At 45.3% G+C, this 11,623-nt stretch overlaps 1 long non-coding RNA gene across 1 annotated transcript; it reads left to right on the top strand.

Moving 5' to 3' along the window:
- Window positions 1-3,002: 3,002 nt before the first annotated feature.
- On the top strand, window positions 3,003-6,192 carry LOC309441261. The gene is made up of 3 exons (XR_014184350.1): window positions 3,003-3,334; window positions 4,475-4,656; window positions 6,085-6,192. It is a non-coding gene; the product is annotated as an uncharacterized lncRNA (long non-coding RNA).
- Window positions 6,193-11,623: the final 5,431 nt, after the last annotated feature.

The following is an 11,623-nucleotide window of genomic DNA, read 5'->3' as shown; positions in this document are numbered from 1 at the left end:
TGTGTATATATGTATATAAAATAATAATTTTCAATGTGTTTAGCATTGTAGCTGCATTTTACTTGTGCTTTTAGAAGATGCTCGGTTCAGCTTCTATCAGTATGCGCAGAAGCTCTTTTGCACTAAGGTGCTGGAGGTCCTGTGCTGTTAATTATTATTAATTATAATATTAATATTGATGCTGCGACGAACAGAACAGCTGGGAAATGAAGGGAAGCCTTGAGCTTCGCTTGATACACAGATCTTCACAGGAACTTTCAATATCTTGTTTTTCATCCAGACTTTCCTAAAACGTGCCTCAAGAAACAAAGCGAAGGGAAGTATTAATTTTGCTGAGCGTGTGTTACTGTACCAAGGGAGAGCTGCTTTCCAAAGCCCGGTTTAACTGCTTTCTCTCTCCACAGAGCAGCTCGTGCATGTGTCAGAGAAATCACAACTGCTGTGAGTTAATAAAGTAATTAATTGTCCCGGATGTGTGTGCTGGCGCTTGTTCGGGACAAGCGAGGTGCCACCAGGAGCCCATAGAACGTTCTGGATCGGTTGGTGCTGCTGCTGGAGCCCGTAGAACGTTCTGGATCGGTTGGTGCTGCTGCCACGCTGGGTGAGGTTTCTCGCTTTGACCATTTCCCGGCTGTGTGGTGTTGGGTGGGTGTCAAGACCACAAAGAGCCTCTTTTCAGGACCCCAGATGTTTGTGTATCTCCCTCCTCCACGTGTCTCCACTCCACTGGTGCCTCTGAACCTTGGCAGAAAATACGAACCTGTGCTTCTTTATGCAAGAGACAAAGTGCTTAAAACAACCGATCTTACACAAAACACGCCAGCTGCTGGCTCTGAAGTTTCTCATCTGCTGCAGGTGGAAACTCAGAACCGCACAGTTTTAGAGCAACTGTGCTTTTTTTGACGTTACCCCTTTTGTATTATTTTTTTAATATATGTAAGACATGGAGATACAATGGCTTTCAGGTGGTCTGATGTGGACATTTTTGATAGCAGGATTATGTTCTGGTTCTGGCAGCATGAAGCCAAGTCTGGTTGCGGGCGTCGCTCACCCACGGGACGCCTGTACCGAGAATCCTTCAGCGCTCTGCGCTGCTGAGCTGCTGTTTGATCAGCTCTGGGACCGTCCCCTAAAGGTCAAACTACTGCAGAGAGGAACCAGCTCGTCTTCACCGTCCTGTGGACAAGAGCAGCCTGAACCCAGCAGAGCAGCCTTTCCACCATGGCTTTAGACCATTAATTCTTCCCTTTCCTGGTGCATTTAAGGTGAATCCCAGGATAAGGCAAAAAAATGTGCACGTGAGTAAGGTAATACAGAATAGATGATGTGGTAGAGATTTATAGAGGCAAAGCAAATCAAACAGTTGTTTTTCTGGTTTTCGGCAGTGGGCAGGGATTTCCTGCGGGGCCTGTGGTCCCTTCCCCAATGGGCAGTGGATGGGGAGACCCGTGCGTTCCAATCCGTGCAGCACAGTTGGACCCATCTGCACCCCGCAAACAAACAATAACATGACTGGAGCTGCTCCAGAGAGATTATAATTATCCCCACTTTTCCGCCAGTCAAACCTTGATCCAAAACCTGAATTATTACCTGTTTCTGAGTGCAGAGCGTGACTCGGGACTTGCATCCCCTTTCAAAGCCACCGCGAGGGATTTCTTGCTCCGGCTCCACCTTGGGCTGCTTCCTTCCAGGGAGGCCAGATGGGGGCAGGATCCTCCTTTTCATTAGCAAATACTTCAAACTAAAAGCTGCTTTTATTCTTTTTTAATGGGAATTTAGCTATATCCAAGGTGATCAAACACTTTAAGGCTGTGCTGCCAGAAATCCCCTTCCCCGCTCTCCCTCGCAGCACCACAAACTCTTGCGTAGGGCTTGAGGACCTAATCATAAAACTACTTTTATTTATAACCTTATGAAGAACTTGTAGCTAAATCGGTGTGGTTCACACTGCTTAAACTGCTTTTTTTTTGGCATCGGTAAGGGGTAGAAATGGGTGGTGAGGAGCAGAAAGAGGGTTGGATGGAGGTGGGACTGAAAGAGCTGGAGAAGTTGGGAGGGTCTGTTGCTTTGGGGCACTAGTGCTGGTTTAGCACCCGAGCCTGCTTTCATATACATTGTCGTTTTCATTAATTTAGATGATGCATTCACAGGCATAACAAACTATTGATGTGAATTTAGTAGAATTAAGGAAAAAGTCTTGTTGTTCAGGTGAGGTTTGAAGTGGCGGTTTTGGGTGGGGGTGAGGGACAGGACTCAGCAGAAGCTGTGGAAATGGGGCAGTGTCACTGGGGGCTGCTGCTTGTCCCCCTGTCCCCAGAGCTGCGTTGCACTCAGAACAAACCCCCTCTCACGCAGAAAAGAATGGGGAAAAATAGGACAGCAATGACAGGAGCTGTGGTTTGAGTCACACCATCTGTGTGGGTGGCATGTGTCACACAAACGGCTCTATTTCCCAAACTGTGGCACCTATAAACTCACTTTGTGCTTAACTGTTGCTAATCCTCGCTTGACTATATGCTGTTGGTTTCCTTAGTAACTGGGTCCTTCAGAGGGCAAAGCAGAATGTGTCTGGGATGGCAGTGGTGCCGAGTCCTCAAGGCGGAGTCTGGTGATGCTGGGAGGAAGGCTGGCTCAGGCTGGGCTTGGCAGGGCTGAGCCTGGCCTAGGAAAGCCCTGATGCCCATGGTTTAGGCTGAGGATGGTGTTTAAGAAGGTGTTGTAGCTGCAGGTGATGGACATTTGTGGCTTAAGTGGCTGGGTAAATTCTCACTGAGCAAACACACACTAATGAAATGCCAGCAGTGGTCATCCTGTCCCACCCTCCTGGACTAGGAAAACAAACAAGGGGCAATGGATCAGGAGCCTTAAAATTCTGCCTTTTAAAATGAAAATAAAATTTGTCTTACCGTGCCTACCACCTGCATTAGAAAAGTCTCCCTGAGTTTAAGCCATGCAACAAAGCCATAAATCTAGATCTTATCTTTTGAGTCAAATTGATGGATATGCTGAATCATCAGTTTTATACAGTAAAGGGAAAGGTGATGCATAAACTCAGTATATCAAAAATATCATGGAGGGAACAGCAAACGCAAGGACCTGGGCAGGACAAGCAGTTGCAGCTGCACTAAAAACGCAACCACTGGAAGCATAAGTTATTAAACATGGGACAGTATTAAAAATAATCGATGTTTTAATTTGGCAGCTGAGGATTTTAGCCCACCAGTGGCTTCTGGAGGAGAACACTGTGGAATTGCCGTTTGTGGGGCAGAGGGCTCAGCATCCTGCGGCGGCGAGTCAACAGGCTCCTGCGTTTGTTCCCTCCACCAGGTAGTAGGTAAGGAACACTTTAACGCTCACTTTGCACCTTCCATGTGCGCACAATGTAGTTTATTAACCTCTGTAACAAGGGAAGCGCTGCAGCAGCGTGGGAGAGGAGGTGACCACTTCTGCTGAGCAAGTATTTTATTTGCTGTGCAATTTATTGCTCCCTGAGGGTTTTCCCAAACCCATCACTGCTACTTCAGGGTCCTGCAGATTTCCCTGCTCCCATGGTTTTTCCTATGTCTGAGTTGGAAAACTTGAAATTTCAACGTCTCAGGCTGCTGTCCCAGACTGGCCATCGTGTTTGCCTCTGGTAAACCTGGTGATGTTCCTGCCAGCCCCTCGCTGCAGGAGCAGCCCTGTCTTACGGCTCCCCCATGCAGATATTACCCATAAACTGGGTGATGGACTCCACCTGCACCTAAAAGAAGAGTTGCTTTGAACTCTGCCAGGATTTGAGCCTGTAGTTTCACAGAAACAGGGTATTTCTGTGACTGGAGTGCTTCTAAGACCATAAAGCCACCGCTGCTGGTCTTCCCTTGCTTTTAGAGGTGCTGTTTTAAGGTAGCAGCTGTGGCAGCCAATATTTTTATCATCTGGAGTAAAGGTTATAATATATACTGAAATTCAAATTTGTTCACCTTGATATTAAACAAAACCAGCTTTTTAGTCTTTCAGGTATTCATATATAAAACCAGTTTATTGCAATTTTACTTCAATGAAAGTTAAAGCACAATTGAGCTCCATAAATTCCTATCTTGATCGGTCTGGATTTAAGCTTTGATTTGCATGGGCTTGCTGTTCAGTTCAGCTGCATTTTCAGCTCTTTGTCTCTCTGTTAAGTATTCGGGGTGGAAATCCTGCTCGTGCTGGAGTTTTTGTGACTGATTTTAAAAGCTCCTGGGTTTTGCTCTAAAGCTGGAGCCTAACGGATTTCAGCTGGCTCTGTGTGACAAAACCAGTTATCTGTCTGCCCTCCCGTGCCAATCATGTTTTTGTCGACTATCATCTTTCCTCTAAATCATCACTTGAATGTGCTGCTAAAAACTCAGCCACCTCTTAGCCCAAATAAATGCTGACAATGTCACGGAGTAATTTAACAATCTCTTTTGAAGACCAGGAACCTCTTGCTTAGTTAGTTTTTATATCTTAGGATGAGGTTTTATTGAAAGCGGTCACAGGGTGATTTCGCGGGGGTTTCATTGGCCTCCTGCCGTGTCCGTGATGATTCGTCTGCCCCGGTGCTGGCACACGGAGAGAACAGGGAATCACCTTCCATGTCCTCAGCGAGCAGCCTGGGAGAGAAACACCTTAAACCATCGTCTCCACCAAAGGGTGGGTATTCTAGTGCTAAAATAACAGCACAGTGTGAGAGTTGGGGACCAGGTCCCCAACGATCAGTGGCTGCCTAACTCAGAGTGTTTTCACTGGCAATTAGATACTTAAACATCTTGTAAACTAGGGCAGGTAGCACGGGCCTCTCTGGAAGCTGTCCATCACTGCTGCCAGTCTGCGGGAGATCCTGAAGGCATGTCTGGCTTTAGACTTCCTTTAGTCTGGCTTTAGACTTCCTTTAGTCTGGCTTTAGACTTCCTTTAGGCTGTCTTACTTCTGCTTTTTAAAAAAAGTCTTTAGGAAACTAGAAATCAGCATTTCCCCAACATTGGACACTTTCAGATTCAGTGGGCAGGGTGCTGGGCCAGCCTGGCTAGACTGGCTTTCACCAAGAAACGTCAGACCAGATGATCCTTGTGGTCCCTTCCAGCCTGGGATTCTCTCATTCTGTGATCTGTTTTCTGGTGGTTTTAAATGGTGAAGGAGATGGGTTGTTCTAGACAGGTTTTGACAGCTTTCAACAGATGGTTTCATTGTAGTAAAGACTCCATTCAAACCTGGAAATTATTTACTTGCTTTTCAGTGTCAAAGCCAAAATAATTCAACAAACAAAAATATTTGTTCCATGTTTGTTGCTTAGAAATCTGTGCATTAAAAACGCTTCTGTGAGAGTTAGATCACTTTGAATCTTTACATTTCAGCCAGATCTTCTTGACAGAGCATTTCCAACACTCTCTCCCTGCTGTGGGCCAAATCCAGCCCGAGGCTGGGCTGTGAGTCTCCAGATTTAATTTCCAGTAACTTGGTATTTGGGCTTTTATTCATATCCCTTGCAATCTGATGAAAAAGAACCAAATGCCAGCTAAAACCAAAGATGATGTACCATCATGAAAGTGTTCAAACTTGATGGAACAATTCATTTCTGGGCCACTTACTGCAAGAGAGACCTCGAGGTGTTGGAGTGAGTGGAGAGAAGGGAACGGAGCTGGTGAGGGGCTGGAGCACAAGTGTGATGGAGCGGCTGAGGGACCTGGGGGGTTCAGCTGGAGAACAGGAGCTGAGGGGAGACCTTCTGATCTCTGAACTGCCTGAAAGGAGCTTGGAGCCAGGGGGGTCGGGCTCTGCTCCCCAGGAACAAGCGCCAGGAGCAGAGGAAACGGCCTCAGGTTGCCCAGGGGAGGTTGAGGTTGGATCATGGGAACAATTTCTTCCCCAAAGGGCTGTGGGGCATTGGAACAGGCTGCCCAGGGCAGTGCTGGAGACACCATCCCTGGAGGGCTGGACAGACGAACATGAGGTTCTCAGGGACATGGGGCAGTGCCAGGGATGGGGAAACGCTTGGACTCGATCTTGAGAGTCTTTTCCAACCAAAATGATTCTATGATTCTAACCCCATGCTTGCGTTAGATCATTACACTTAATTTTCAGATTGTCACGTGAATGACTGCGTTCAACCATCCCATCCTTCAGTAACCCCAACAATCATACACTGAGACTGTGCTCAGCTGTAGCAAGATTGGTCACAAGACATTCCCAAATTCAAGGTAAGTTGTGTCCTTCCCTGCAAACCAGTGTATCCCAGCAGCACCGATGCCAGCGTGCCCTGTGGTGACACATCTCACTGCTGGGTACAAGCAGCAGCCCGGTAGCCGCGGGGCTGGTTGATTTGCTGAAGGCCACTGTGCTCAGGACACCTTTGCTATCGCCAGGGTCATTCCGCAGCTGTTTCTGTCCATCCGCCATCATTATGTTGCTTTATAAAAAGACTCATGAAGTCACCAGGAGTTGAGCCTCCCGTGGAATCATTTTCAAGGAAATGAGCTGGAAGTCTGCCAGACTCATTGAAATGAAAACTAGTTTAGAAAGTTTCCCCCCACCTTGCTCCCCTAATTGTGGAGAAGAAAATGCATCAAGAAGCTGGAGTAATTTTTGACAGATGAATGAGACAAGATTAAAAGATCAGTAAACAAGAGTGAGACTGTGTGATGTGTAATGGAAGGGTGGAGAAAAGAAACGATTTTGTATGTTCCTGGGTTTTTTTGTTGTGTCCGTGTGCTGAGTTACCCAGGTGAGGTCACATCACCGAGGGGGCGTCAGCGGGAGGGCTCCAGTTTGCAGCAGATCCTGTTCACTCATGAGCTCCCGCCCGTTGTCCTGCTGAGGATGCTGCTCTGGGGACAGAATGGCACGACGCCACCTGAGTTACAGGACATTATCTGGGATGGTGTTGTTCCTTATTGCAATTTAACGTCGCTTTAGCCCCTGCAGTAATGAAGTGGTTATTTTATTGTCTAGTGCCACGGCAGAGCTGAGCGATAGAGGCACCAGCAGATTCCTTCTGGCTGGTTAGTGCTGTTAATAATAGCCCAGAAAAGAATTTCTCATGGTAGCTGTTGTGTTAATGACCTTTGTGTTGTGTTAATGACCTTTCACAGAGCCTCCTGCCCCTGGGAACTGCTTCTGCAAAGTATTACTGGCCACAACTAGCGAGAGGTCTTAATATTTTATGGACTACTGCAGATTGTATTTCAGGATATGAGATACCATTCCAGCAATGTCAGCTCGGAATGCGAGGCATGTTGCAATCTTTCCCCCCTGTTTTACAGTTGGAGGTGTTGGTAACCGTTCATATGAATACATTGCGTTTAAATGAGCAGAGTAAAAGAGAGAAATTCCAATAAGTAACTCCTAGATGCAGGTTACAGTTCACTAAAGTCTTAACATTTAAATTTAGATGTGCACTTTAGCTCATTCCCTAGTCAGCACCTTTCAGGTCAGGAAGAATATGGACACATGTTTTATATAGATGGGAAGATTTTGTTATTATGGTATTTCTTGAGTATACTTATGGAGCTTTGACCTAAATCTTTACCCTATTTTGTAGCAGCTTTTGTGGTCTCAGCCCTGGATGATGCTTTGGCAGCCTGTGTCTCTTCTAAGTAGCATCTTTGCTTTTCAGTTTACTGTGGGGACTAGTTTGCAACATAGGGGAGTCGGGGGGCCCAGAGAGAGAGGGGAGAAGTGACACCACATTACCAGGAGCTTTACAGATGAACCCCGCATGAATTTGAAACCCCTTGGAATGGCGAGAAGCCATAAAGGAGATTGATAGTAGCACTTTTCTTCTTTTTCCCAAGGAAAAAAATGTTATAAGGACTGTTATCTCAATCGCACCTTTCTATTGATAGTTTGTTCCCTTTTTGGAAGAAAGCACATCCTTGGTGAAAAAAAGGTATTGGGACCTAGGAACTAAATGTTTGATTTATTCCTTCTGTTCACACATGGGCCATGAACACCCTTCAGTAACGTCAGTGCGACTGCCGAACGGAAAAAGGCAGCGGAGCTGATTTCAGAATGATGGGGCTGATCTCGGGTTTTGCGAAGGCAGAGAGCGTGGTGAGCCCTGTCCCTCCAGCCCCGGGGATCCACGGCAGCGGACGCCTTGACGTCAGCACGGTGCGTACCCAGCCGCTTCTCTGCTGCTCTTGGGGTGATGTGGAAAGTTGGCGATGCTGCTCAAAGCCACGTGAAACTGCCCTGCTGCCGAGCTTGCTTAGAAATAACAGACTGAATGTGAAGTCTTAATACATGATCTGAATGTGGACTGGGATATAAATGACTGTACCTGCGTGACTGCAAAGCATCTCTGTCCCTGCAGAGCTTTCCCTCTGCAACTGCCTGCTGGGTGTCTGTGGCTCTAAATTACAGATAAGTCTGCTTATAAGAGAACATCCACAATGCACACTATAGTTTCTGTAAGCTAATGATTCGCAACAATAGCAATAATAATGAAAAGTTTGTCAAAAGGTAAAAGATCAGTGTTAGCTTTATTGCAGAGCAGCGAGGCAGAGGCTTGTCCTAAGAGACGAGCGTTGGAGATGGGATGAAAACTGAAATTCTGGCTGATGGTCACATCTTTTCACTGGCATTTACAGCTCATCTTTGTTCCTCTGTTCTATTTATAAGATAAATAAACTTTTGTATTTTTAGAAGGAAGAAGAAAATATTTGAAAAGAACCTCCCCTTCTTTTCCTAGTTTATGCGGACTTTAACATTCTGAAAACTAGAAATTCCATGTTACAGATGGAAGAGTTGGGTGTTGCATCCAGACTTAGGCTCGCATTAGAAAACCTGATCAATACAATCAGAGCAGGGTTTGTATTCTTGAAGGAATCTTCCTTCGGAGTATCTTCTTTCTGCTCAGCGTCCACGTGAAAAACCCTGTTGCTGTCTTGGGAACATTAGTAGGAGAGATAAATTGGGCTGTTTGACATCACCTTGTTGATCAATGTTTTCTTTTAAGAGTCTCGAAGGAACTAAGTAAAGATCAGCGGAGGCTGCGGCAGATGCTGCCGCCTGAGAACGACCCTTCGTGCCAACGACCAGATCCGCTTAGGAGAGAAAACCCAACACAAACCGAGGCTGACGCTGACTGCTGATTGCGTGTAAATATCTCCTGGCAATATATGGCATCTCTTACACTGTGATTTTATATCTTCAGTGGGTTGTGTTTGTTTTTAAATCTCACACTAATTTTTAAGTTGGAGAGTTAGGCCGAGATGCAGTTGTTCATCTGATTTCTCATGGCTTCCTGACGTCTCATCGTGAAAAAAATAACAAATATTTGGCATCTTGTTTATATTCTTTTCAGTTTGGGTTTGTCTGGAGTTTTTTTATCCCCCTTTGAATCCTCTCTTGAATCAGTGTTTAAAGTGTTGAATCAAGTGAGATTTGCATGAATGGACGAAGAAAGCAAATATTCAGTGTGAGGACAGCAGCTGATCCATGGTTTTGAGGAGATATATACTATATAATACCCACAGCAAGCAAACAACATGTCCCTGTGTACGTGTTTCCCTGAGAGTTGAAATAATATTGTCTGTGAGGAAGTTTGGGGCGGTGATTTTGAATGCACGTCCCACAGATGTGAGATGAGGAGCGCAGTGAAACACTTTGGGTTTGGTTTCATACCAATATTCCTTTTCTCCCCCTTCCAGCAAAGTCTTTCTGACCCACGGCCGTGTACTCAGCGGCTGCTTTACGGACCAAACAGCTTCTGGTCTGCGCTGCTGCTCACCCTGTATTAACCTGTCAGTATCAAAAAATAAACATGAAAATAAGACACCGTAGATGATTTACTCATGGCATTTTGATTGCATTGCCTCTAAGTATATTATTTGTTATGATCTAATATTTTCTATTAATACTTTGAGAAAGAAGGGTAAGCAGCACCAAAGCAAAAAGCGAAGTGCATCTTGTCACAACATGGATCCTTTCCTAAAAAAATGCATGTGTATGGTACTTATTTTTAAAAATGTTTGCAAATATTTGTCTCAGTTGGCTGAATAACCTAATAAGAAAATTGATCTGTTGTATAAGAAAATGTTTTTATTACTTTTATAAGTACATAGGCATCAATTCCAGCATTTGCGATTCCAGAGAACAGGACCAAGGGAAGGGGCTTTTTTCAGGTGTTGTTTTGGTGTTGTGGGGCTTTGTTTGTTTGTTGGTTTGGGGTTTTTTTGTTTATTTGTGGGCTTGGTTCATTTGTTAATGTATTTCCAGTGAGTTAATCAGCCAGGTGTTAATGAACCATAGTAAACCATTCAGCATTAGACACTGCTTTGCCTCCCGTGTTCAGGAATCATCACAAAACAGTGAGTCGGTGACACTGTCAGGTTCTCAAGTGCCTCAGAGCTTTGGGCCGTGGGGACATGGAGCTGGTGGTTCAGGCTCAGCCCATCATCACGGATCTGGGTGGTTTTATAGCCCATGGGCTATAAAAAGTGCTGATGATTCAGTCCTGGGGCTGGACGGCTACCATGCGCCCACGGTCAGTGTCCCTCAGGAATTATTACGGATTATCTGTAGTTTAAACAGTTAAGTCTAAGGCAATCACTTGCATTTGCCTAACCAAGACCTTCCTATTTTTCAGTATTTTTTTTTTCCCCATTCACCGCAATATTTCTATAGATTGGGCCAAACTGTGCTGAGCCCAGGGCAGGTGAGTTGTCCCAGGGCTCAGCCTGGCTGGGTGCTGCTGTGGGTGCTGACACCAGAGAAGGTACTTCTGGAACAATCTCTTTTCTCAGAGCCACCTGTGTCAACAACACATCAAAATCCTCTTCATTTGGGGGCTTTTACCAGAGTTTGAACAGTCAGGCTTCTACTCATGCCCCACCATTCCATATGCTAACACATCTTAGTAGTTTCTAAACAATTGCAGGAGGTGTTTGCACATCTGCCTGCAGTATAGACTGCATGTGAATTGTTTGAAAAGAGAAATGCATTGGTACATTTCATATCCTCATCTGTCAATTCTGCACCAGCAGTTTATGAAGAGAAAGCTTAGTTGGACTGTTAAAAAATGCACAAGTCCAACTTACTTGTGTAAGCTTTTTTTCCTTTGAATATAGTTGAAGTCCTTGTGATGTGGCTTTTGTATACTTCTAAAATGATATGCCATGATAACATGATAAGACAAATACTGAGAAATACTTTTATTCCTAGGAAAACGTGCCTTTCCCTTTGCTTGCACGCTTAAAATCACGGCTTAGTGATGAGGCTGCGTGACAGCTGGAGAAATTGCAGGGATGGGTGGCACGTATTCCAAGTGCAGGTATTTACTTGCTCAGTCCAGGCTCCGCTGCCAGCCTGTGTGACGCACAGATTCAATACTGAGCTCCTGAAAGTGCTTTCCTTGGGTGTTTCTGACATGGGAGCAAGTCAAACCCACTGATATTCCCTAAACTGGGAGAACGGTCCTTTAGCTATTTCAGTTCTGGGATCAACCGGTTCCTTTGCACCTTCCTTCATCATCAAGTCCAGTTGGGATGTAGGAACCATGTGGAGTTGAGCTTGTACAGGGTCTCAATCTGATAAATAAATACAAATACAAGCTAGTGGTTTGCTAGAACGTTCGTGCAGCCATTAGCACCTTTACATTGCGCTGGCACTGGCAGCACAT

This window comes from Streptopelia decaocto (genome assembly GCF_964273445.1).
Source record: "Streptopelia decaocto genome assembly, chromosome: 6".
NCBI classification, from domain to species: Eukaryota; Metazoa; Chordata; class Aves; order Columbiformes; family Columbidae; genus Streptopelia; species Streptopelia decaocto.
The sequence above is the reverse complement of the archived record's forward strand: the minus strand, read 5'-3'. Positions and strand labels throughout refer to the sequence as shown.